Genomic DNA, 22,673 nt, shown 5'->3' with positions numbered 1-22,673 from the left:
TGTTTTCAGGCCTCATACTTTAACGAACTCCTCCTAGGGATTTCATCACATTGACATGGTCTTCGAAGAGTGGAATCTAAAGACCTTGGTGATGCTAAATTGCAAGGCTTTTCACGTTTCGTGAAACCAGGTGGTCATGGCAACACGTCGACCTTCGATCAGAAGAAGCATTTAACTGTAACTAAAAGATACATTGGGCAATCTTTCTCAAACTTCACAGGCAGTAGGAGAGTCCAGCCCCGAACTGATTAATGTGCCATTTATCATCAATGGTTAGAGCAGTGTCTAGTGGGAAGAGGAAATGCAAAGTGGGTTATAAGCATAATTGAACGAGATGAATATTTAACTGGTGGTTCTACTCATGATATGCATCAGTGGGACATCAGATTGGACGGTAATCTCCATCGCCACCTGCTGGGCGTAGGTGTTGGGCTTGGCTTGACGCGCTTGGGTGCGAGGGCCCTCTCATTGCTGCTTGCAGCTTTAATTCTGCTTCTTTCTTTCTTTTTTATATTTACTTAATGAAAAATGAATCAAATATGATAATAAATAGATAGACATAGGCCTACATTAAAATATATTTATGGAATGTCATAGCAGTTACTTTTTAATATAGCGCTCTTTTACCTAATTTCTTCTTTAACAATATCCCTACATAGAATCACTCACTTTTATCGCTAACCTCATCAACCCAAACCTAGTTGATTAGGTTTTTGTCAATAATTGCTCACTTTAAAAATAACTTTTAAAAAAACGTAGTAAGTAAATTAACCCTTCGACAACTCTGCTTTACATTTCTTATTCAAAAATCAATGAATATCACTAATAAAAAAAGCAAACAACAAACGTTTGTAACAGCTTTGCAGATGTTTGACAGAGCTCCCATTTTAATTAAAACTCAGACAAATGCTGTGGAAAAATAGGTAATATATGATAATATATACTGATAGGAATGGATGATGATCCTCCTCTAAACTTAGGTCTTGAATGCTGTTCACCCCAGCAATATTTAAATTTCATTATAATCCTTAGTTCCTAAGATATTTCACTCAGACCCACAAATGTTATAACAGAATTATACAGAATTATAACTTTGGTGAGAATAGGAATGAGACAATAAAGGCATGGCAGACGTGACATAAAAATAAGTTCAAGTGGATGCACCATTTGCATCATAGCAGCATGACGGGCTTTAGGAAATGTTTAGCAGGAACATGAAGCGTGCAGGCAGCTAAAACACTAAAAGACTGAAGGAAAGCTGGGTGATCTGAGATTATAGCTGCTGGGATTTGGCTCTTTAGCGGCGGCACAGTTAACTGCATGGCTGCAGTATTAGCAGTGGGAACAATGGTACCTCTCACCGTCCTGTTTACACACCACAGTAAATCCATATAAGCAGCAAGAGCAGCATGACTCGCACACGTCCCAGGGCCCAGACACACAAACACAGATTGCAGTTTCAACTCTTTCATATTCTGCCCATTGGCCACAAACCCTTAAACAGAGAGAGATACAGGTGGAACCAATAATTTATACACCTTTCCACCTTCCTCTTTATATGAGCACCCCTCTTTATGTCTTTAATGTATTTCCCCATTTTTTCCTCCACCTTTAATCTGTCTAATTCCCAGATGATGTTTGTATTTGTCTGTTTAACTATGTCAACACTCCACAGGTGGCTGTAGTCACGCTGGGGACACACACACACACACACACACACAAATCAGTCTATCCATCCAGCCATCGTGTACAGCTGTTAGTATGATTATGTGATTATGTGGGTGTATCTTTTACTCAGCTGGTCTCAGGGGCTCCACAGCCCCTGAGACCAGCTGAGTGTGCTCACAACAAAATCATTCCTATCATGGAGACAGAATAAAACCGCAGGGACAAGCAGACACACAGTTAACAAAGATGAAGTCATTCTGTTTAACTGAGCAGTGAATAGTACTGGGTGGCCAAAACATGAGATAAAAATCAGAAGCTGAGACATGAGAAGACGGGGGAGAAGATGAAATTATACCAAGACGTAAAAGAGAGGCTCCTCAGAATCTGTTAAGTCATTTAAAACAATAACAAAAACACAATTTAGAAAGCTGGAAAAAATAATATGACTGAAATGCTGTGAAGCAAATGATGAAGAATGTGGAACACAGTCAAAGCATTATGACCCTGAGGCTCATTCTCTGTGTCTTTGTGTCAGTTCGCTGTGTGAGTGCCCCCTTTGGGAAACCGGAGCAACGGCTACTTCAGCTCAGAGGAAGTTGGGAGTGAGGCTACACGCTGAGAACAAAGCAGTGATGTCAGAAAATTTCAGCTTCATGGGAAAGCAGCGCGGCAACTTTTGGTATACTCTGGAATATTTCTTCACATCCTGGAATTTACACATCCTGGGAAAAAAAACATCAGCTCTTTTATACTTGACCCTGAGCTGTTCCTAGCTGAAAAAAATCAAAATGTAATTACTTACACACCAAAATACACTGAGGGAATCATTGTTTTAATATAAAGGATTTAATCTGGCTGCAGGTATTTCAAAATAATCAAGATGGACAAAAGTCTATTTGAATTTGATAGACGAAAACAGCCCAATGGCACATCAGTGGTTTCAGTTTAAGATACCTTGCTCATCCTAATTCACACAGGGCACACACAGAGATAAAGTAATAGCTGCTTAATAGCAGACACATGGGGGAATGAAATTGGAGGGGTGGAATTCAAGAGGGATCGGGGAAGATAAATAAAATAATGGGCTGAGAAAAGGAGATGGTTTTGATGGCTTTCCAGGGAAACCCTGGGAAACCAAGGCAGACTGAAGAATTTCCAAATCCCACATTCACAGACAAATCTTGGGATGAGACCTTGAGGTTACTGCTGGTTTTTGAGTTGTGACCATATCAGGAAGGAGGCAGCCTGATATATAACCATGCAGCCCAGTTGCACACACCTATAGTGCTCCTGAGCTTACCTCCTGCACTGGTGAGTACCTGAGTCAAACACTAGCTCTTGTTGGATCAACATCTACTGTCCTTTCTCTCACTCCAATTAACAACTCTGCTTCTGCTTTCTTTAAACTGCCCAGTCTGTCTCTGCTGAGGCCAGTGGGTGAGTGGGCTGGGCTAGTGATCAGTCACTAGGTTGAGTGTGTTGGCGGCAGCAAGCATGCCTGGTGTGTATAAAAGCGAGTGTGGGGATGATGTGGACCCCATGCCGTTCCTTGGAGGGCTGGATGCCATGAATAAACCATATGACATCAAGCGCCCCTGCTCAAAGATGACGGACGGCATTCTTATTGTTATCATCTTCTCTAACCAGATGGTGAAAGTGAGGAAAGATGATGTCCAGCAGATGAACCCGCCTAAGTTCTACCAAGCCAGTGACACGGCTGATCACACGTTCCTCAACGAAGCCAGCGTCTCGGAAAACCTCCACAGCACAAGGATCTACATAAGCCAGGTTCACAGCACTGAGTAATCCACAGCACCATTATTTATTACTTTTGGTTTCCCTCATCAATCATAAAGATTATGTTTAGCTATGTAGTTGACGCATCCCCCGCCCCCTTTTCTTTTGCCATAAGGGTTATGAAAGCTTAAAGTCACTTGAGATTATTCATACAACTGATGATTTCTTTGATGACAAACTGTAATTTATCACATTTAGCATTAAATCTACACGTGTAGCTTTCTACTGCTTCTTCAATTAGTAAAAGTCTGAAAATTTCCAGAATGCCTAAAAGGGGTAACACCATGTAATTCTCATGTTAATAAATTGTAACCTTGTAATTAATTAAACTTCATTAACAAACAATGGAATTATATCTTATACTCTTTATTTATCTTTAGTAAAAATGAAACCGAACTTGTGATGAAAATAAAAAACAATTTTTACCTTATGTTAGTTATTATATTATTGTTATTACAATTCTGATCAATCGTTAGCCCGTCCTGTTTATTTGTGGTGCAGTGCTCCATAAGTCTGTGTGGATTTGAGGATGAGGGCCAAAAGGCATATTTATGCTTTACAAAGTCCTTAATAAGCTCAACTTCAGATGTAACTTCATTAACAAAGACTCAAATAATATTCATGTATGATTTAAAAATCCATATCCATTTGATATTTGTTATAATAGTTGTTTGATGATTACAACCAAATAATAACTGATTAGTAAACACGATTGTTTGTGATGTATTATTTGTGAACTATAAAATCCTCCTACTACTAATAAGAATAATTAGGATTTAATTTAAGAATGCCAAAAATTGTAAGACGTGACAACTTCTTTTCCCCCCTTAAACTAGCTGATGCCCATCTGCATCTGCCTCGCAAGTATCAGTATACATTAATTTCATGTTTATTCAATTCAATTCAGTTCAATTTTATTTATATAGGGCCAAATCACAACAACAGTTGCCTCAAGGCGCTTTATATTGTAAGGTAGACGCTAAAAACCCAACAATCATATGACCCCCTATGAGCAAGCACTTTGGCGACAGTGGGAAGGAAAAACTTCCTTTTAACAGGAAGAAACCTCCGGCAGAACCAGGCTCAGGGAGGGGCGGGGCCATCTGCTGCGACTGGTTGGGGTGAGAGAAGGAAAACAGGATAAAAGACATGCTGTGGAAGAAAGACAGAGATTAATAACAGATATGATTCAATGCAGAGAGGTCTTAATCTGTGTCATATTTGCTACATCTGGCATTTCATTTGCAATTTACTGCTTAAAAAAATAAATTGTGCAATTATGATGATACATTGATGATTTAAAAGAATCGAAAGTATGCAAAAACCTCATGTATCAGATATGATACATGAGGTTTTACATGCAGGAGGTTAAATTACACTAAAAATGTAAGATTTATTTTTTAACACAGTACAGGAAATAGCATCAATGTGTAAAGATGCCATGTAAAGATTCCATCATGTTTTAACATCATTGACTGAGCATCCCTAAACCTTTAAACCCACTTCTAGACCTACACAGGCCTCTTCTGTGTGACAGTCAATCCATATAAGTGGCTCACCCATTAAAGACGGATGTTACCAATCACATTAATGAACGTTTTGCTTTCTTTAGTTTCAGAGCCTTAATTAGTAACACCTGAGTTTATCTGCTATTTGGAAAAAGTGGCTGCTGTGAAAAATCTAGTTCAGTAATTGGGAGAAAGATGCAGGGGCAAGCGAGGGAAAGAGGACATTTTAATCAGCCATATGCCAGTGAGAGGTGGGTGAGAGGGAGGCAAAGTCGGCAAAGAGCAGAAGCGTGCAAGTGGCCTGTTGTTAGACAGTTGTATGTTTTAAGACGGTAGTTGCTGGAGGTGTGTAATCAGTGTGCCATGTGATGATTCGTTCGGGGAGTAGAAAAAGGTTTTGCGGCCATTATGTGGCATCGGGGGAGAGCCGACAGCTGTCTGTGTTGTTCACAGTGCTGACGGAGAACATCGCCAGTCGTCTGATTTGCTCAGAGGGAAATCAGCAGCAATTACTCTCCTCTCTCACACTCTGTTTGTCTGCCCCCTTTCATGTCCTGTCGTCGCAGAGCGCGAGCACCAGTCTATGCTGATCACGTAAGGATAACACGTGTCTTCCTGTTTTCGAGTTTGAGTTCCCTGCAAAATCATGTACACCGTGTAATCACACTGTTCTTTTGATCTCTGGTCCTTTCCTATCAGTGGAGAATTGGTGCAGGCAAGACTGAAAACAGGTTATCCAGTACTTTGCCAATGTTGGAGCCTCTGGGAGCAAAGCCTCAGACTCCAAGGCTCAAATAATGGGCAGTTGAATGTAGCTGCTTCCAGGGCTCAGTGGAGGACCAGATCATACAGGCCAACTCAGTGTTGGAGGCATTTGGTAAAGCCATCAGGAACAACAACTCCTTGCACTTTGCAGTGATCAGATTTTAAATAATCAGATAAACGATTAATGTCTCGCATGAAATGAAATAGAAAAACTGTATGAATATGTTTGTCTGTTTTCCTTCCAGGAAAAGTTTATCCGCATCCCCTTTGGCCCGACAGCTAAGCCGGCTGGCGCTGACATTGAGACCTGTGAGTGGATGTTACTCTTGCATTACTTCTGATCAGGCTTGTCAGTGTCAGGGGGCCTTGTTAAAAATAACACGCCTTGCTTTTTATGTGCCGTCGTCCGTGACATGAAGATGTCACGCCGTGACAAAACATCAAGTGAGAAATGAAAATAATTTGGATAAATGGGCCCTTATGAATTGCGTTTGTCTTAGTGGTAGATCTGCTCGAAAAATCAAGACTGATTTCCCAGCAGGCTGCCGAGAGAGGATCTCACATATTCTACCAGCTCCTCTCTGGAACGAAGCCAGAGCTCATAGGTAAAATAGATAAATCTGCAGTGGATGGAATTAAAATGACTGAAAATGTGAAACGATAGACTGGAAAAAAAAAAACATGTTTTAATATTGTCACATGCTGCATGCTAATATGCAAGAAAATGAATAAATAATTTAAAATTCAACATTTTAAAAACTAAAACACTTGTAGCATTTTTAAAAGCAAAGGCTTCGTTTGTGTGGATATATGCAGTTCCACTCTTAGGAGATTATTAATCCTATAAGCCTAAGATCCAGCAATTCATTCTTGTCCTCTGTAGTAGACATGAGTCTCTGACTTCTGCATCAATCATCATTAATTCCTGCTGTACTGTCAAGAGGAGATCCTGGGCTTCCTATTGATGCCACATTTGTGGAGGTTTCAAAATGACGGGCATTGCAGCTTCCACATTTTACAGCAGCAAGGGAAGTTAAGTGATACAGTGTTTGCAAATATTATGTTTCTATTGCTAAAAATCTGTTTCTTCTATATGTGATTCCCAACATCAGTTTCAGAAATATACAGAAATTATAACGCTTTCAAAACAAAGCTTTTAATCGGTGTTCTTTGTAGCGTTCTTTCACTGTTTTCTCTGTGTTATTGTAGGGTCTTTACCTTACAATATAAAGCAAGTTCAGGCACCTGTTGCTGTGATTTGGCTCTATATAAATAAAGTTTAATTGAACAGTGGACAGCAGGACTTACTAATTCCCATTGCAATATGTCCATGCTTCAGAAGGCAGAGGACTGAGTGAGGAACAAAGGATTTTAGTCAGAGCTGTAGAAGGGGAGTCAGACTTATTGCTGTCAGGGGATGAGGCGGAGGAGGGCCAGACATTAGAGCGGGAAGGTGAAAGCTCAGAGGACGACATACCAGCTTTCAAGGAGCCTGAGCAGGGACAAAGCGACAACGCTCGCTGCTCATTATAGGTAAAAAGCATCGTGTAAGCTAGGGCTCTGAAGTTTTTTCACATTGCAATGTGTAGAAGTGGAACACACACACACACATACAATAAAATAAAAGTTTGGTTTCTTAAACTATTTGCTTTGCTGATTTATATAATTAATATATTTCCCAAAGGTGCTCTAAACCCCAGCTCTTCTTTCCATATCAATTCTGTTTCAAACCTCCTAAAATTGCGTTTAAAAAAAGTTTACAGTATGAAAAATTAAAAGTAGGACAATGTTGCCCACAGCCACCAAAACTGGAGGCTCTTTGATTACATCAAACAGTTAATAAGCAACCAGGTTTGTGGGAAAAAAAACAAAACAAGTCACAGCACATAAAACTACAAGGAGGTGCTGCTATCTGAAGGCAGCTTTAAAACTGAAAGCATTTTTAGCATGTGTATGTTCACAGTATGACTCGGATATCCTCGATCCAGACCCAGGTACCGTAGCTTACACAACACGTCTTATCTATAATGGACTCCCGGTGTCACGTTTTTGTTCCTGCTCAGGCTTCTCAAAAGCTGGTATGTCCTCCTCTGAGCTCCAACCTTCCTGCTCTGATGTTTGGCCCTCCTCCACCCCATCCCCTGACAGCAATAAGTCTGACTCACCTTCCACAATTCTGAGTAAAATCCTTTCTGCCTCACTCAGCCCTCTGTCACATCTTGCACAATCACTGTTAGTGTGATCGGTGAGGTGACATAAAAGCACAGCTTCAGGTGCCTGTTAGGTGCTGAATGCAGTTTAACCAAAAAGCTTGACTAAGAGAAGTTTTTTTTGTGTGTATTGAAATGTGTTTCTTTCATTTTTAATTTCCACAGTTTTAATGCTCATAAAATAAAAAGGAATGTTACCAGAAAAAAAATGAAAATATTATTACGTTAAATCATTTTGGGATATCATGAAGGACAGACTATCCCTGGGTCACAGAGATATGTTCTTGTGGGTACTCTCTGTTTTCCCAGGGGGTCACCGTGGTGAATTTATCCACGTGTCTGAGTTGTCAAATTTTGCACCAGTTGCCCTTGTGACACAACATACATTTATCCAGGCGTAAGACCAGCAAAAAAAGTACACTATCTTGTGATTTGTTCCTCTTCTTGGTCTCAAACCAGGGGTCTTTTGTGTGTTAGTCAAATGTGTTGACTGTGGAGCCACCAAATCTATTTTAATAGGATCAGTTTTTTAAGCTTTCTAGAGTCCCAGTTTTGAAAAAGTGTCACCTGAATGACTGATTCCCAACATGAAAACTTGTAGGAGATACCAGTGCAGCTGTAAGGTAGCATGTGGAGAGTTCGAGGTGTAGCTCAGCTAATTCAATGGAATAAATTTAAAATGAATTTTAAATGCATTTACTTCAATAAGTTGTAGCTTTAGTAAATGAAAAGTAGTCAGCAAGTGAGTAGACTGCTGACTCAATAACGTAACATGGTTGGAGTAATGTTAATTATGTTAGCTTTAAGACTCAGGGAGCTAAAAGAAAATAGTGAAACCCGCCAAAAGCAGTAGATTAAAGGTTGAAACTAAAAGTAAAGCAATACACGATTGAATAATTACATATGAATGGAAACAGCGAAGAATGCGTATTAATATTAACACAAATTTAATATGTCTGAAAAATACTGAAATACAAGTAAATTCAGCAGTTCAGCCAATGTGACACCATCTGTTGATTTGTACACTTATTTTACATTTTGAACCAGTAACTTTACTTGGAACCAGAAGTCACTATGTTTGGCCGAGAGGGTCTAGCGCTATCTAGCTAGCATACCTCATGAAAAGGCAAAACCACTGTTTGCAGCTTTCACTTATTAAAAGACTGAATAATTGCAGTTTCATTCACCAAACCTGGAGGACAAATGTCTTAGGGGCAGTTACAACAGGGTATTTACTTATCAGTTAAGAAAAAGCAGCTAGTCTTGGCTACCTGCACCCAATGCTCACGCTAACAGAACCCCAAAGTGGACTTGTGTGGCTGACTGAAGCTGAACCAAGCAAATGTAGAAACCTTACTACACTATGGACCCATTTATTTAACTATCGTGTAATTGCATTAAAAACTCAAAAAGGCAAATAAAGCACCAATTAGTGGCCTAATTTATCTGTGACGAAGGACTGCAGACAGCTAGTAGCTAGCCTCCTTGTTTTTATATACCTGCTGATCAAAGTGACCACACCCCTGTTAAACTTTAATTAAAGGATGTTTTGTACCAGGCCATAAACAGTTCAATATAAAAACCATCTAATAGATCACATTAGTCTTGATACAGCCTCTGCCACCACATTTGATCAATCCCTTTGGGCTCCTTTGATCGGCTTCATCACCTAGTGGGGTGGGGGTCATGGTTTGGTCCTGCCTTCGCTATTGTGGTTGATGTGGAGGTTGGGATGGGCTTAGGGCGCCAGGAGAACCCCTAGAGACGTTATCCCTGGAGGGCACAACCCGGGGGGTTGTGGTCATAACCTGGTGAGTGGCTCTGGTCGCTCTTAGAGGGTGTTCTCCTTGTGGCTGCGTGCAGCGGGGCTGGGGATGGTCTGTACTGGCGGACGTGGGTTACTGGCCTGGTAGCCTGGCTGCCCCTGAGTGGATCCGGGGCAGGCGGGGGCTTGGGGTTCGGGGTGCCGTCTCCGTGATGGGGCTCTGGCTGGGCCTTGGGGGCTTCGGTCCTCGCCGGTGTGTCGCCGAGGTTGTGGGCCGGTGGGTGCACGGGGCTCAGCCCTGGCGCAGGGGCCTCTGGTGCATCGACCTAACTGGGGACTCTTCAACTGGCAGGGAGGTTGTTCCATCCTTGCAGAAGTCCACTCTGCAGGTGGGGAGAGACACAGGAGAGGTGGAGAATAAACCTAACCTGGGTGTCTGTTGTCTTGTGTAGTCTGGAGATGATTGAATGTTGGGGTGGGTATAGTTTCCTCTGCGGTGGGGTGGGGTGGGCTTCCCCAGGTCCTGTGGGGCTTAGCGGTGCTGCTGCTGTGGGCCCCGATCGGGATGGGCCTGGGCTCCCTTGCCTTGGTGGGTACTAGAGGACGGGGGTGCCTACTGGGGTCAGCCGGGAGCTGGCCCTAAGGAGGGGCATCTTGCCCCTCCTTCTTTCCTCCCATCCCGGCTGCCTCCCTCTTCCCGCTCCACCACACCCACCCACACAGGTAGGGCCTTGGGGTGCGGGTGTGTCACCAGGGTGCAGGGGAGGCATTCCCCCCTCTGTCCCCTTCTGGCCACCTGTGCCTCAATTTTATTTCACAACTTAGACATCCACATTATTCACACTCTCATAACACACACACATATATATATATATATATATATATATATAGGCCTTGAGGGTGATCACGTTAACGGCGTCCAGAGGACGGTCTGTGTATTCAACCCTACCTCTGGCGCCGTGCCCACCTCTCAATTTTAAATCCATGTAGACATTGAGGGTTCTCGGGAGGGGCCGTGCAACACCTGCTGCTGTCTGGCAGCAGCACCATGCCCTCCTTGTTTTAAATGCACTTTAGAACAACACGCAGCAACACTACACACGGCGGGAGGAGGAGGGAGGTATGGGGTCTTCACACACCCCGTTCTCTACTAGCCATCGGGCGGGGGCTGGGAGGAGGTGTTGGCTGTCCGATTGGCCTCCCTGCTGCTGCGGAGCCTGGGGCGGTCTGCTTGCCTCCACCCCGGGGAAAGGGTCACATCTCTTGGGTCTGGTGCCGTTTCCCCTCTGGGCGAGGGTACCTGGACCCAGGGCATAGAGTATGTTTGGGGAGTATGATTGTGTGTACATGTCTATGTATGTCTATCCCTACGTTGGGTGAGTGCTGAGTGTTTGTATATGTGTGCATGAGGGTGGGAAAGCATGTTTATGTCTGTATGTGCCTGTTTGTCTGTGTCTATATGTCAGGTCTGGTCTTAGACTCCACCTCCTGGGTACTCCCAGGCCCTCCAAGTGTGGAGGCCTATCTCCCCTCACCACACTCCCTGCTGGTAACTGATGCCCTCAGGGGTTGGTGCATTGGTGGTTCTTGGTGTCCGGGGCTGGGCGCTCAGGTATGCACCGCTCACTCCCGTGGCTACTTGGCGGGGCCCGATGCCTGTTGCTCGGTCAGGCCTCTTCCGGGCAAAGGGGCCCTCGGGCCTCCGGCCTCGGGGCCTGCAACTCGGTTCACTCTGGCACAGCTGGCTGCCGGCAGAGCCGGCGGGCACGCCGGTGCAGCCCCTCTGGCTTCTGCTCCGTGGCTACTGGGTGACCCCTCGTCTGGGGATCTCCTCAGCCCTTCCCAGGAAGGTGGCACGGATGCCCCTCCGGTGGTCCTCCTTGGGCTCTCGCACTCTGGGTCCTCTGGATGTCTGGAGCCTGGATCTCCTCCATGCCTGCTTCATGCCCTGGGGACGGGGCTATGGGCCTCCACACCCTCTAGCAGACCGTTACATGGGAAAACATTTTGTATACAAGCGCGTTGATCCACACAGGTGTGCACACGGGTGTTCACTGTTCGTGAACATAAACTACACCTTTCTTAGCTGCTACTTCAAAGCACATTGTGCGCTGTCTGTCCTGCGTGCTGCACAACAACTTTCAATATTTAGTATTTACTGCTGTTCACACTCAGCTAGATTAACGTGATGGTGTTGTGTTTAGTATGTTGCTTTGTTTTGTTTGGTTTTTCTGCTTGTCTTCTCTTTTTTTCTCTCAACAGGTGATCCAGGAGATTTTTTTTTTTTTTCTTTCTCTTTGTCTTTGTAAGTGCCCTTTCTCACTGTCCCTTTTCCTTCTGTTTTCTTTTCCTTCCTCTCTTTCTTTCTCCTTTCCTATCCCCCAGTCATGTCTGTCCCATCTGTAACAACTGAAAATAAAATAAATAATAACAACAAAGTTTGATCAAATGGACCAATACGGCAATGCCATGATGATCCATTTGGCAAAATAAATCCATTTGGTATCCTTGTTGGTCTTCAGACAACAATTCTGACGGCTTAAGAACCAAATGGGACAGACAAAAAAAAAAGAAAAAAAAAGAAAAAGCAGCTAGTCTTGGCTACCTGCACCCAATGCTCACGCTAACAGAACCCCAAAGTGGACTTGTGTGGCTGACTGAAGCTGAACCAAGCAAATGTAGAAACCTTACTACACTATGGACCCATTTATTTAACTATCGTGTAATTGCATTAAAAACTCAAAAAGGCAAATAAAGCACCAATTAGTGGCCTAATTTATCTGTGACGAAGGACTGCAGACAGCTAGTAGCTAGCCTCCTTGTTTTTATATACCTGCTGATCAAAGTGACCACACCCCTGTTAAACTTTAATTAAAGGATGTTTTGTACCAGGCCATAAACAGTTTTATTTTTATTTTTTGGTACAGCTAAACATATTTGGGTGTGCTGATGAGTTTAAGTTTGTTTTTTGAGTCTAAAGGACATAGTTTAAGAAATCAATATTTTATAAAATCTTGTAGTGTAGTAACTGTGGTGTTTCTTTTCATTATAACAAAAAGGTAAAGTATCATTACCTTACCCGAAACAGTGTGGGTGTGTCAGGGAGTCACTCTGGTGGACGACGGCGAGGAGCTGCTGCTCACTGACGTGCGCTCACTCTTGTGCTCACACCGAAAGCTTTTATCTTTCATTCAGAGTTTGTATCAACATTTGGTTATTCAAACGTATTGGCCTGTTGATGGTGCTGTTGCGTCTTTTTGTACAGCTTTATTCTGATACTCTGTTCCCTGTACGCTCTGTTCTCTCTGCTTGTGTGTCCACAGGAGGACTCTGATGCCCTGGGCTTCACTCCTGAGGAGAAGATGAGCGTTTACAAACTGATCGGAAGTGTAATGCACTTTGGAAACATGAAGCTCAAACAGAAACCCAGAGAGGAGCAGGCTGATGTGGACTCCACTGAGGGTAGAGAAAGTTTACCTCCCTCTCTCAAGCCTACCCCAGTTCTTCTTTTTAGCTCTCTCCTGCTCCTAAAACATGCCCTTCCATTTTGACATACAACCAAATATTTTTTCATCCACTGCATATTGTTTTTTTTTGTTGCTTCCATTAATCACAGTCTTGGCAGCAGCCTATTTTTCAGCTGTGTAATTAGATCCTTGTCCTCTCTCTCCTCTAAAGTGGCTGACAAAGTTGCCCACCTCATGGCCATCAACTCCGGGGAGCTGCAGAAGGGCATAACATGTCCCCGCGTCAAGGTTGGCAATGAGTTTGTGACCAAAGCTATGAGAACACTTCAGTACTAAAGGTCCTTGTAATTACTTATTTAACAAAGGTGCCGATGGACTCATTCACATTTTAAAGACCATCCAATTTGAGCTTGAATTTTCAAGTCAGAACCAAGACCAGTGTGTGTACTCCATCGATGCTCTGGCAAAAGCCGCCTATGACCGCATGTTCAAGTGGATGGTGACCCGCATTAATAAGACACTGGACACCGAGATGCAGCGGCAGTTCTTCACAGTGCTAGAGAATGCTGGGTTTGAAATCTTTGAAGTAAGCTTTTGGCAGAGTGGTCTCGATCAGAAGCTACAATGTGCTACGTCCCCTTGTCAGCTCACAGGGTCGTGCTCTGTGCTTTGTCTCCAGTTCAACAGCTTTGAGCAGCTGTGCATCATCTTCACCAACAAGAAGCTGCATCAGTTCTTTAACCACCACATGGAGCAGGAAGAGTACAAGTAGGAGGGCCTTTATCGACTTGGCCTGGACCTGTTGCAGAGGGTAACACAAACATACTCTCAGAAAAGCTGTATGCACTCAGGGGGCATTATTTCCACCTTAATGTATTTTATCCCCCCTCCAGCCTATTGGGAATTTCTCCATCTTGGAGGAACAGTGTGTGTTTCTAAAACCAACTGATGCAACTTTCAAAGCAGGTCTGTATGAAAACCACCTGGGCAAGTCCTCCAGCTTCCTCAAGCCAGAAGGGGGGAAGAAATTGGCCAAAGCCCACTGATGCACTATGTTGGCACTGCAAGTACTTCCTAAGAGATTACTGGCTGGTAAATACACGAATGGCTCCAAACATGTGTATGTGATGGAATAAAGCTTTGATTAGAAGTTATTTCAAAATGCTTCTGTCAGTGAAATCAATGCTAATGTGTGACTTTAAGCTGTTTTTACCTCTCATAGGTGGGCTACAATATAACAGGGTGGCTGGATAAGAACAAAGCCCCCCATGAATGAGACAGTGGTGGGACTCTTCCAGAAGTCGTCAATGCCCTTGCTGGCCCTTCTCTTCAAAGAAGAGGACACTTCTGGAGGATCCAAGAAACAGAAAAAAGGGTCTTCCTTCCAAACCGTCTCCAAATTCTACAGAGCAACTCACACATCCACAGGAACACATACACATCTGCAGATACTGCACGATAACCATAAAGTAAGAGAGGGTAAAAAAGGACTTAAGGACAATACAAAACGTAAAATTCAAGAAATAAGAACAATGCAAATGTCATAGATTGCTCATAGTCTACCTTTAACTACTTATGTACAATAGGCACAACTCAAGAAGCTGATGAGCACCCTGTGGAGCACTCCTCCCCACTTTGTTCGCTGCATTGTGCCCATTGAGTTTAAGAAGTCAGGTCAGTGGCTAAAAGTCTTTGTGAGTTTTGCTTTAATGTGAAAAACAGTGATGAATCTGGGAACTCTGTCATAGACATCGGTGAATAATTTTAGTTTCCAAATCTGATCTTGGTATTCGTGATTTCATTCTTTATTGTTTGTGTTGCAAAGGTGTGACAGACAGTCTTCTCATCCTGCACCAGCATGCCTGTAGTGGGGTGTTAGAGGGAAAGGATTTCCTAACCGACTACAGTACCCAGAGTTCAAACCAAGGTCTAACTACATCTGTATTTATCCCACATACACAATGTAACTACAGTTTAGTTAGTTCAATCCCAACAGAGCACTTCAATCTTGGACTGCAGAGTCTTTACCTTAAAATATAAAGCGCCTTGAAGTGAAAGTTGTTGTTGCTATATAAATAAAATAAAGCAATCATTTGAGCGTGATCATTTTTTTTGTTACTCTTTTTCCTCTCTGGTCTTCTCTGTAATATGTCCAGGTACTATATCCTCAACACCCACATCATCCTCAAGGGATTTGTTGACAACAAGAAGGCCTCTGAGCTCATCCTAAATTCCATCGGCCTAGATAACATGGAGCCACTCCGAGGTACACCTGCAAGTACACACCTGCATTATGACTAACAGAGTGGTGAACACATGATGTGTATGTTGTATAAATCAAGTTTATTAAAAGGTAAAGTTTGTCATAATTTGCTACAATATTCCTTCACTTCAATAAAATCATACATTGGCTATATTTCCTTATGATTTAAATCTTCAAAAAGCATAAGTGATGATTATGACGGTTAAATACTATCTACTATTGACATCTGGTACAGATATAGTATAGTATATAATATTATAGTACTAGTATAATACTGTCTGTAATATGTTCCTGTCATGGTTCTGGGTCGGTGACCCAGTGTTTTTGATTTTGTACTCTTATTTTTGATATTATGAATTATGACAGTTTGTTTTGGTTTCCCAAGTGTTCATTCTGTGCTCCCTCTGTTTTCCGTCGTCCCTGCCTGTGTATCCCCTCTAGTGTGGTCAGGTCCCTGTGTGAAGCCCGCGTCTCGGAGTCTGTGTCCTTGCGTGTGTGTGTGTGTGTGTGTGTGTGTGTGTGTTTCCTGTTTTATTTTGAAGGTCCGTGTCTTATGTGAAGGTGTCCTGCTTTGCTTCCCTGTCTCGTCAGTCCTGATTTCTCCCAGCTGTGCCCTCCTTCTGTGTCTCATTCCCCTCGTTACTTCCCAGTGTATTTAAACCCTGTGTTTCTCTGAGTCTGTGTCGCGTCGTCCTCAAGCTGTGTGTTTCCTTGTGTGCCTCCCGTCAAATGTAAGTTTATATTTCCCAGTTTAGTTTTGTATGCTTTCCCCTGCCAGCAATAAAGCTGAGTTTTGAGTTCATCCTTCGAGTCTGAGTGTCTGCACCTTGGGTCCTACTCCTGCCTGCCACACAGCGTTTCATGACAGAACGACGCGACCAGACATGGACCCAGCAGCACTCAACCCACCAGAAGAACTGCGTCAAGACATTATTTACTCTGTGGAGAGACTCCTTAGACTCTGGTTAGAACATGAGGGGAAGGAGCTCCATTGCGCTTTGGAAACTAAGCTACAGAGATTGATTTCTGGTCTCCCTTGGCTTCTCGGTGCGCTCCACCCGCTCGAACAGGATTTTATCCTAAATGAGCTCCACATTCATCCCCCAGCTGCTACAACTCACCTGCCCGACAGGCCGGACGTGGAGCTGCCCGGCCCATTGGAGTCATCATCAAAAAGGAAGCGGCGATCACGCCGCCGACGTCCATCACCACAGCTAGACCCCGTGACCTCTGAGTCGCCAGCTGTGGTAAAAGAAAGAGACAATATCCAAGAGTTTCCTGAATTTGGGACTGTTCATTCTGGAACCATTTGTTTTCACTCAGCTGCCCAGCCTCCTGCAGCCCACTCAGCTGCCCAGCCTCCTGCAGCCCACTCAGCTGCCCAGCCTCCTGCAGCCCACTCAGCTGCCCAGCCTCCTGCAGCCCACTCAGCTGCCCAGCCTCCTGCAGCCCACTCAGCTGCCCAGCCTCCTGCAGCCCACTCAGCTGCCCAGCCTCCTGCAGCCCACTCAGCTGCCCAGCCTCCTGCAGCCCACTCAGCTGCCCAGCCTCCTGCAGCCCACTCAGCTGCCCAGCCTCCTGCAGCTCACTCAGCTGCCCAGCCTCCTTCAGTTCGGCCTGCCACTGAGTTGCCCTTAGCCCCATCATCCACACTACCACCTGCTTCTCTTCCACCACAATCATCACCACACTCAGCCGTCCAGGCTACCACTCAGTCAGTCATTCACTCTATAGCCCTGCCATTAATGCACTCGGTAGCTGAGCCATTAGCCGCCTGGCCCGCAGCCAATTCAGCCACCCTTCCACCCGTTGCACCTCAACCACAACCGTCACTGCAGTCTCCGGCAGTTCAGCCTTCCCCAGTGCAGTCTTCCACTCAACCACCAGCTCCACTTTCTCCCCAACCGTCACTACTACCTCTAGCTCAGTCTCCTGTACAGTCGCCTCTAGTTCGGTTCCCTGTGCAGTCACCCCTAGTTCATTCCCCTGTGAAGCCATCAACTCCACCACCCACTCCTCTTTCACCACCACCAGTAGCTCAGCTCGCACCTGACCCATTGGCCCAGTTCTCCGTAGCAGTTCAGTTTTCTGGCCAGCGTAACATTGAGCCAGGGGTCCCAATTCCCTCTGGCTCTGCATCAGCTCCTGCTGGAGGCTCTGATGGGCCCATCCAGCACTCCGCGGCTCCCATGCCGCCACCTGCCTTCTCCGCTGGAGGGTCCGAGGGGCCCGTCCAGCCGCCTGTCTCCGCTGGAGGGTCCGAGGGGCCCGTCCAGCCGCCTGTCTCCGCTGGAGGGTCCGAGGGGCCCGTCCAGCCATCCTCAGCCTCCATGTCCGCAGCAGCCTCCGAGTCTTCGTCCTCATCAGCTGCATCGCCCACGCCGTCGCCTGCAGCGCCGCCGTCTCCGGCAGCGCCGCCGTCTCCGGCGGCGCCACAGTCTCCGACTTCCATGCCGTCGCCTTCAGCCTCATCTTCACCTGGTCCAGCCTTGAGCCTTCAGCCTCGCCGCCCGGTCCAGCCTCTGCTTCGCTTCAACGTCGCCCGGTCCAGCCTCTGCTTCGCTTCAACGTCGCCCGGTCCAGCCTCTGCTTGGCTTCAACGTCGCCCGGTCCAGCCTCTGCTTCGCTTCAACGTCGCCCGGTCCAGCCTCTGCTTCGGCTTCAACGTCGCCCGGTCCAGCCTCTGCTTCGGCTTCAACGTCGCCCGGTCCAGCCTCTGCTTCGGCTTCAACGTCGCCCGGTCCAGCCTCTGCTTCGGCTTCAACGTCGCCCGGTCCAGCCTCTGCTTCGGCTTCAACGTCGCCCGGTCCAGCCTCTGCTTCGGCTTCAACGTCGCCTGGTCCTGTGGCTGCCACGCCCCGCCTGTTCCTGCCTCGTCAGCTGGAGGCCCGAGGAGCCCGTCCAGCCACCTGCTGCAGCCTCACCTGCATCGGCTCCGGCCGCCTGGCGCAGCCTCTGCATCAACCTCTGCATCAGCCTCTGCATCAGCCTCTGCATCAGCCTCTGCATCAGCCTCTGCATCAGCCTCTGCATCAGCCTCTGCATCAGCCTCTGCATCAGCCTCTGCATCAGCCTCTGCATCAGCCTCTGCATCAGCCTCTGCATCAGCCTCTGCATCAGCCTCTGCATCAGCCTCGGCCGCCGCCTCTATCTTGCCTGGAGCTGCGGGGCCTCGCCGTTCTCAGGTCACCAACTGCCGCCTCGGCGTCGCCGGCCGCTTTCCAGGCCTCTGAGTCGGCATCATGGCCGTCGAGGGCAGCCCCGAACTGCTTCCACGTCGCCGCCGTCCGCGCGGCCGCCCCCAACTGCTTCCACGTCGCCGCCCGTCCGCGCGCCGGCCCCGAACTGCTTCCACGTCGCCGCCCGTCCGCGCGGCCGCCCCCGAACTGCTTCCACGTCCGCCGCCCGTCGCGCGCCGGCCCCGAACTGCTTCCACGTCGCCGCCCGTCCGCGCCGCCGCCCCAAACTGCTTCCACGTCGCCGCCGTTGCTGTCCGCACGGTCGGCCCCCGAGCTGCTTCTCGTCGCCAGCGGCCGTTGGTTTCTGCATGGCCGGCCTCCTGACCGGCTCTGTCGCCTGTGCCACCCACCTGGTCGGCCCCGACCGCTTGACTTATGAACTTTTGTGCGGCGACCTCGGGTCGGCCCCTGACCTGTTTTTCTGTTGCCGCCGTTGCCGTCCGCACGGTGGGGCCCCTGACTTCCTGCTGAACTGTTCTTTGTGCGCCAGTGTTTTTGTGCGCGTGTCGTTTTGGGCTCGTGGTGCTCCTGTTTTGTTTCGCCTCGGGCCCTCCTTCCTGGGCCCCGCCGCCCGCCCTGGTCGGGTTGTTTTCTGTTTTGGTCGTTTTTTGTTTTCTTGTGTTGGGCTGTCTGGGGCCAGCCCTTGTGGGGGTACTGTCATGGTTCTGGGTCGGTGACCCAGTGTTTTTGATTTTGTACTCTTATTTTTGATATTATGAATTATGACAGTTTGTTTTGGTTTCCCAAGTGTTCATTCTGTGCTCCCTCTGTTTTCTGTCGTCCCTGCCTGTGTATCCCTCTAGTGTGGTCAGGTCCCTGTGTGAAGCCCGTCTCGAGTCTGTGTCCTTGCGTGTGTGTGTGTGTGTGTGTGTGTGTGTGTGTGTGTGTGTGTGTGTGTGTGTGTGTGTGTGTGTGTGTTTTCCTGTTTTATTTTGAAGGTCCGTGTCTTATGTGAAGGTGTCCTGCTTTGCTTCCCTGTCTCGTCAGTCCTGATTTCTCCCAGCTGTGCCCTCCTTCTGTGTCTCATTCCCCTCGTTACTTCCCAGTGTATTTAAACCCTGTGTTTCTCTGAGTCTGTGTCGCGTCGTCCCTCAAGCTGTGTGTTTCCTTGTGTGCCTCCCCGTCAAATGTAAGTTTATATTTCCCAGTTTAGTTTTGTATGCTTTCCCCCTGCCAGCAATAAAGCTGAGTTTTGAGTTCATCCTTCGAGTCTGAGTGTCTGCACCTTGGGTCCTACTCCTGCCTGCCACACAGCGTTTCATGACAGTTCCAAACTGTTTGTGTATCTAAAGACTGACCATAGGCCCTCGTTTTTTCTGTCATTTCCTTTTTTCTTTGTCTTTCTTTTTTCCATCTTTTGCTTGTCCGTGTTTTCCTCCCATCCTGCCAGGATTTTTTTTCAAGGCGGGCGTCCTGGCATAGCTGGAGGACATGCGTGATGAGCGGCTGGCAAAGATCATAACCATGTTGCAGGATCAGCTTAGAGGATTTCTGATGAGGATTGAGTTTAAGAAGATGCTGGATCGACCCTCAGTGTGTGCATCTGTTTGTATATGCGTGCATGCACAGTACTGTAGCTGTTGTGTGTGTGTGTGTGTGTGTGTGTGTGTGTGTGTGTGTGTGTGTGTGTGTGTGTGTGTGTGTGTGTGTGTGTGTGTGTGTGTGTGTGTGTGTGTGTGTGTGTGTGTGTGTGTGTGTGTGTGTGTGTGTGTGTGTGTGTGTGTGTGTGTGTGTGTGTGTGTGTGTGTGTGTGTGTGTGTGTGTGTGTGTGTCACAGAATTGCACTGATGGGTATCCAGCACAATGTGAGGAAGTTCCTCCAGTTACGCTTCTGGGGTTAGTGGAAACTCTATACTAAGGTCAAATTTTGAAATTACTCCTCTTGACAAATGATTAATCATCATCATTATATTTTCATCATCATATTTCCTGCTTTGTGCCAACAGGTGAAGCCCCTGCTGATGGTTGCACGTCAGGAAGACACCTTCAAAGCTAAGGAGGAGGAGCTGAGGGTGGCAGAGGAGAAGGTGAAGGGACTGGAGAGCAAGATTAAAGATCTGGAAGCAAAGCTTGTCACTCTGTCACAAGAGAAGAATGACCTTGCCCTGTCATTGGCTGCAGTAAGTAGATCATTATGTCTACACACAGCACTGCTTAGCAGACGTTTCTGTGCATTTATGCTACATTCAGAGTCCTGCAAATTAAATTCCTGTAGTATATTGGAAATCTTTCTTCTGCAAAGTAGCGCAGTAAAACAACCAATACAATAAAAGGCTGATGCGTTTGTTGTTTCTTTAGTGTAAAGGATGCTTATGAGCCAATGTTTGTGGTTCCCATGTGTTACCGTTACATCAGGGTAATACATATTATACATCTTTAAATTGCTTTGTTTCTCTTGTGCCTTTGTCTCTCTGCAGGAGCAGGACACAGTGGGTGATGCAGAGGAGCGCTGCACACGGCTGATGCACCAGAAGGTCCAGCTGGAGGAGACTGTGCAGGTAATTTGCAATACAGGAACTGTACTGTGTTACAGACGTCTTTAGCATCTACCAGCAGAGCTCAGTGGAGGCCATTTGGTATAATCTGCAGTAATACAGCAGCAAACAGGATAAAGGGGATTTTTTGTCAGTAATAATAACTTGTATCACCAGTATATATATGAATATAAATGAAGTAAAATTTAATGCTGGGATAACTAGCAAAATGGCCTTGTGTATGTTTAGCACATACACAAGGTCGAATACTCATTAAAAACTACGAGGTCATTATTATTTAGAGCTTTTCATTTCTTGGAATCCACAAAAAAGTCCTTTTCCTTTTTTTTGTTTGGACAAATAATTGTGAATTTAGGATCTAAATGAGCGCCTGGAGAATGAAGAAGGCAACACAGCGTCTCTTCACAACCAGAGAAGGCAGCTAGAGGGGAAAGTGCATGAGCTGAGGAGAGACCTGGACTCCCTGGAGTCTACACTGGCCAAGACTGAGAAGGACAAACAGGTTAAGGGCACAGGGAACGGGAATGTAGCAGCTGATGAGATGTAGCTCATTTGTTCCATTCATTTGCATTTTCTGTGCCTGCAGACATTTGGACAAATAACCACAAAACCAGGAGATTTGATGCAAAATTTGAAGGTTATGACTAAATGGTGACCTGTCCAGAGTGTACCCTGCCACTTAACGAATGGGAGCTGGCATATGAAAAGTGAGAGAGGAGGCAGAGTGCACACACACACACACACACACACACACACACACACACACACACACACACACACACACACACACACACGCGGATTTACATTTATTTCCTGGACACTTGCACTTGATAAACATAACTACTACTTTCTTGAAAGGCTAATCTAAAAGTAACCTAAAATTTGTCTTCATCTCAAAATTTAAAGCCCGACATTATAGAGACATGCTTTTTGTCTCATCATATTGACCTCATCTGTAAGTATAACATAGAGGAAAAAAAGATTATACCATTTTCTACATATATTTGTGTATGTTCCTGTTGTCTACAAACTGTCAGTGGAAGTGGACCCTCTTTCACGTTCTGCTGTCTCTGTTTGTTGTGTGTTTAAAGGAGAGACTTTGAAACTAACAACATGAACTCAAAGCAGGAGGACGAGCGAGCTCTGAGCACCACGCTCACCTGGAAACTCAAAGAAGAACACCAGGTTGGTGAAACTACAATAGCTTTTTATTTTCACTATATTCTTAATAAGGGTTATTTGAAACTGTTCCTTCTTCTATCAGGGGTAACAGGGTGTCAGAAGCACCATATAAGATGTACACTTTAGCAGTTGTAGATGCTTTTTATGCAAAACCTGAACTACAATTGTAAATTATTTTTAGCAGCACAGATGGCTGTACTGGTTGGTCTATTGTTTACACAGCAAGTTCCAACACTCTGAGTCTGGTGGTCATCTGACCTCTCTGACGGCATCATAATGAAGCTTAAATTTCTATTTATCCATTAAATGTCTTA

At 45.8% G+C, this 22,673-nt stretch overlaps 1 pseudogene; it reads left to right on the top strand.

Annotated features, from left to right (window-relative positions):
• Nucleotides 1-2,810: 2,810 nt before the first annotated feature.
• Nucleotides 2,811-22,673, top strand: part of LOC116327837 — a 28,006-nt pseudogene continuing 8,143 nt past the window's right edge.

This window comes from Oreochromis aureus, linkage group 4, assembly GCF_013358895.1.
Source record: "Oreochromis aureus strain Israel breed Guangdong linkage group 4, ZZ_aureus, whole genome shotgun sequence".
Classification (NCBI taxonomy): domain Eukaryota; kingdom Metazoa; phylum Chordata; class Actinopteri; order Cichliformes; family Cichlidae; genus Oreochromis; species Oreochromis aureus.
The sequence above is the reverse complement of the archived record's forward strand: the minus strand, read 5'-3'. Positions and strand labels throughout refer to the sequence as shown.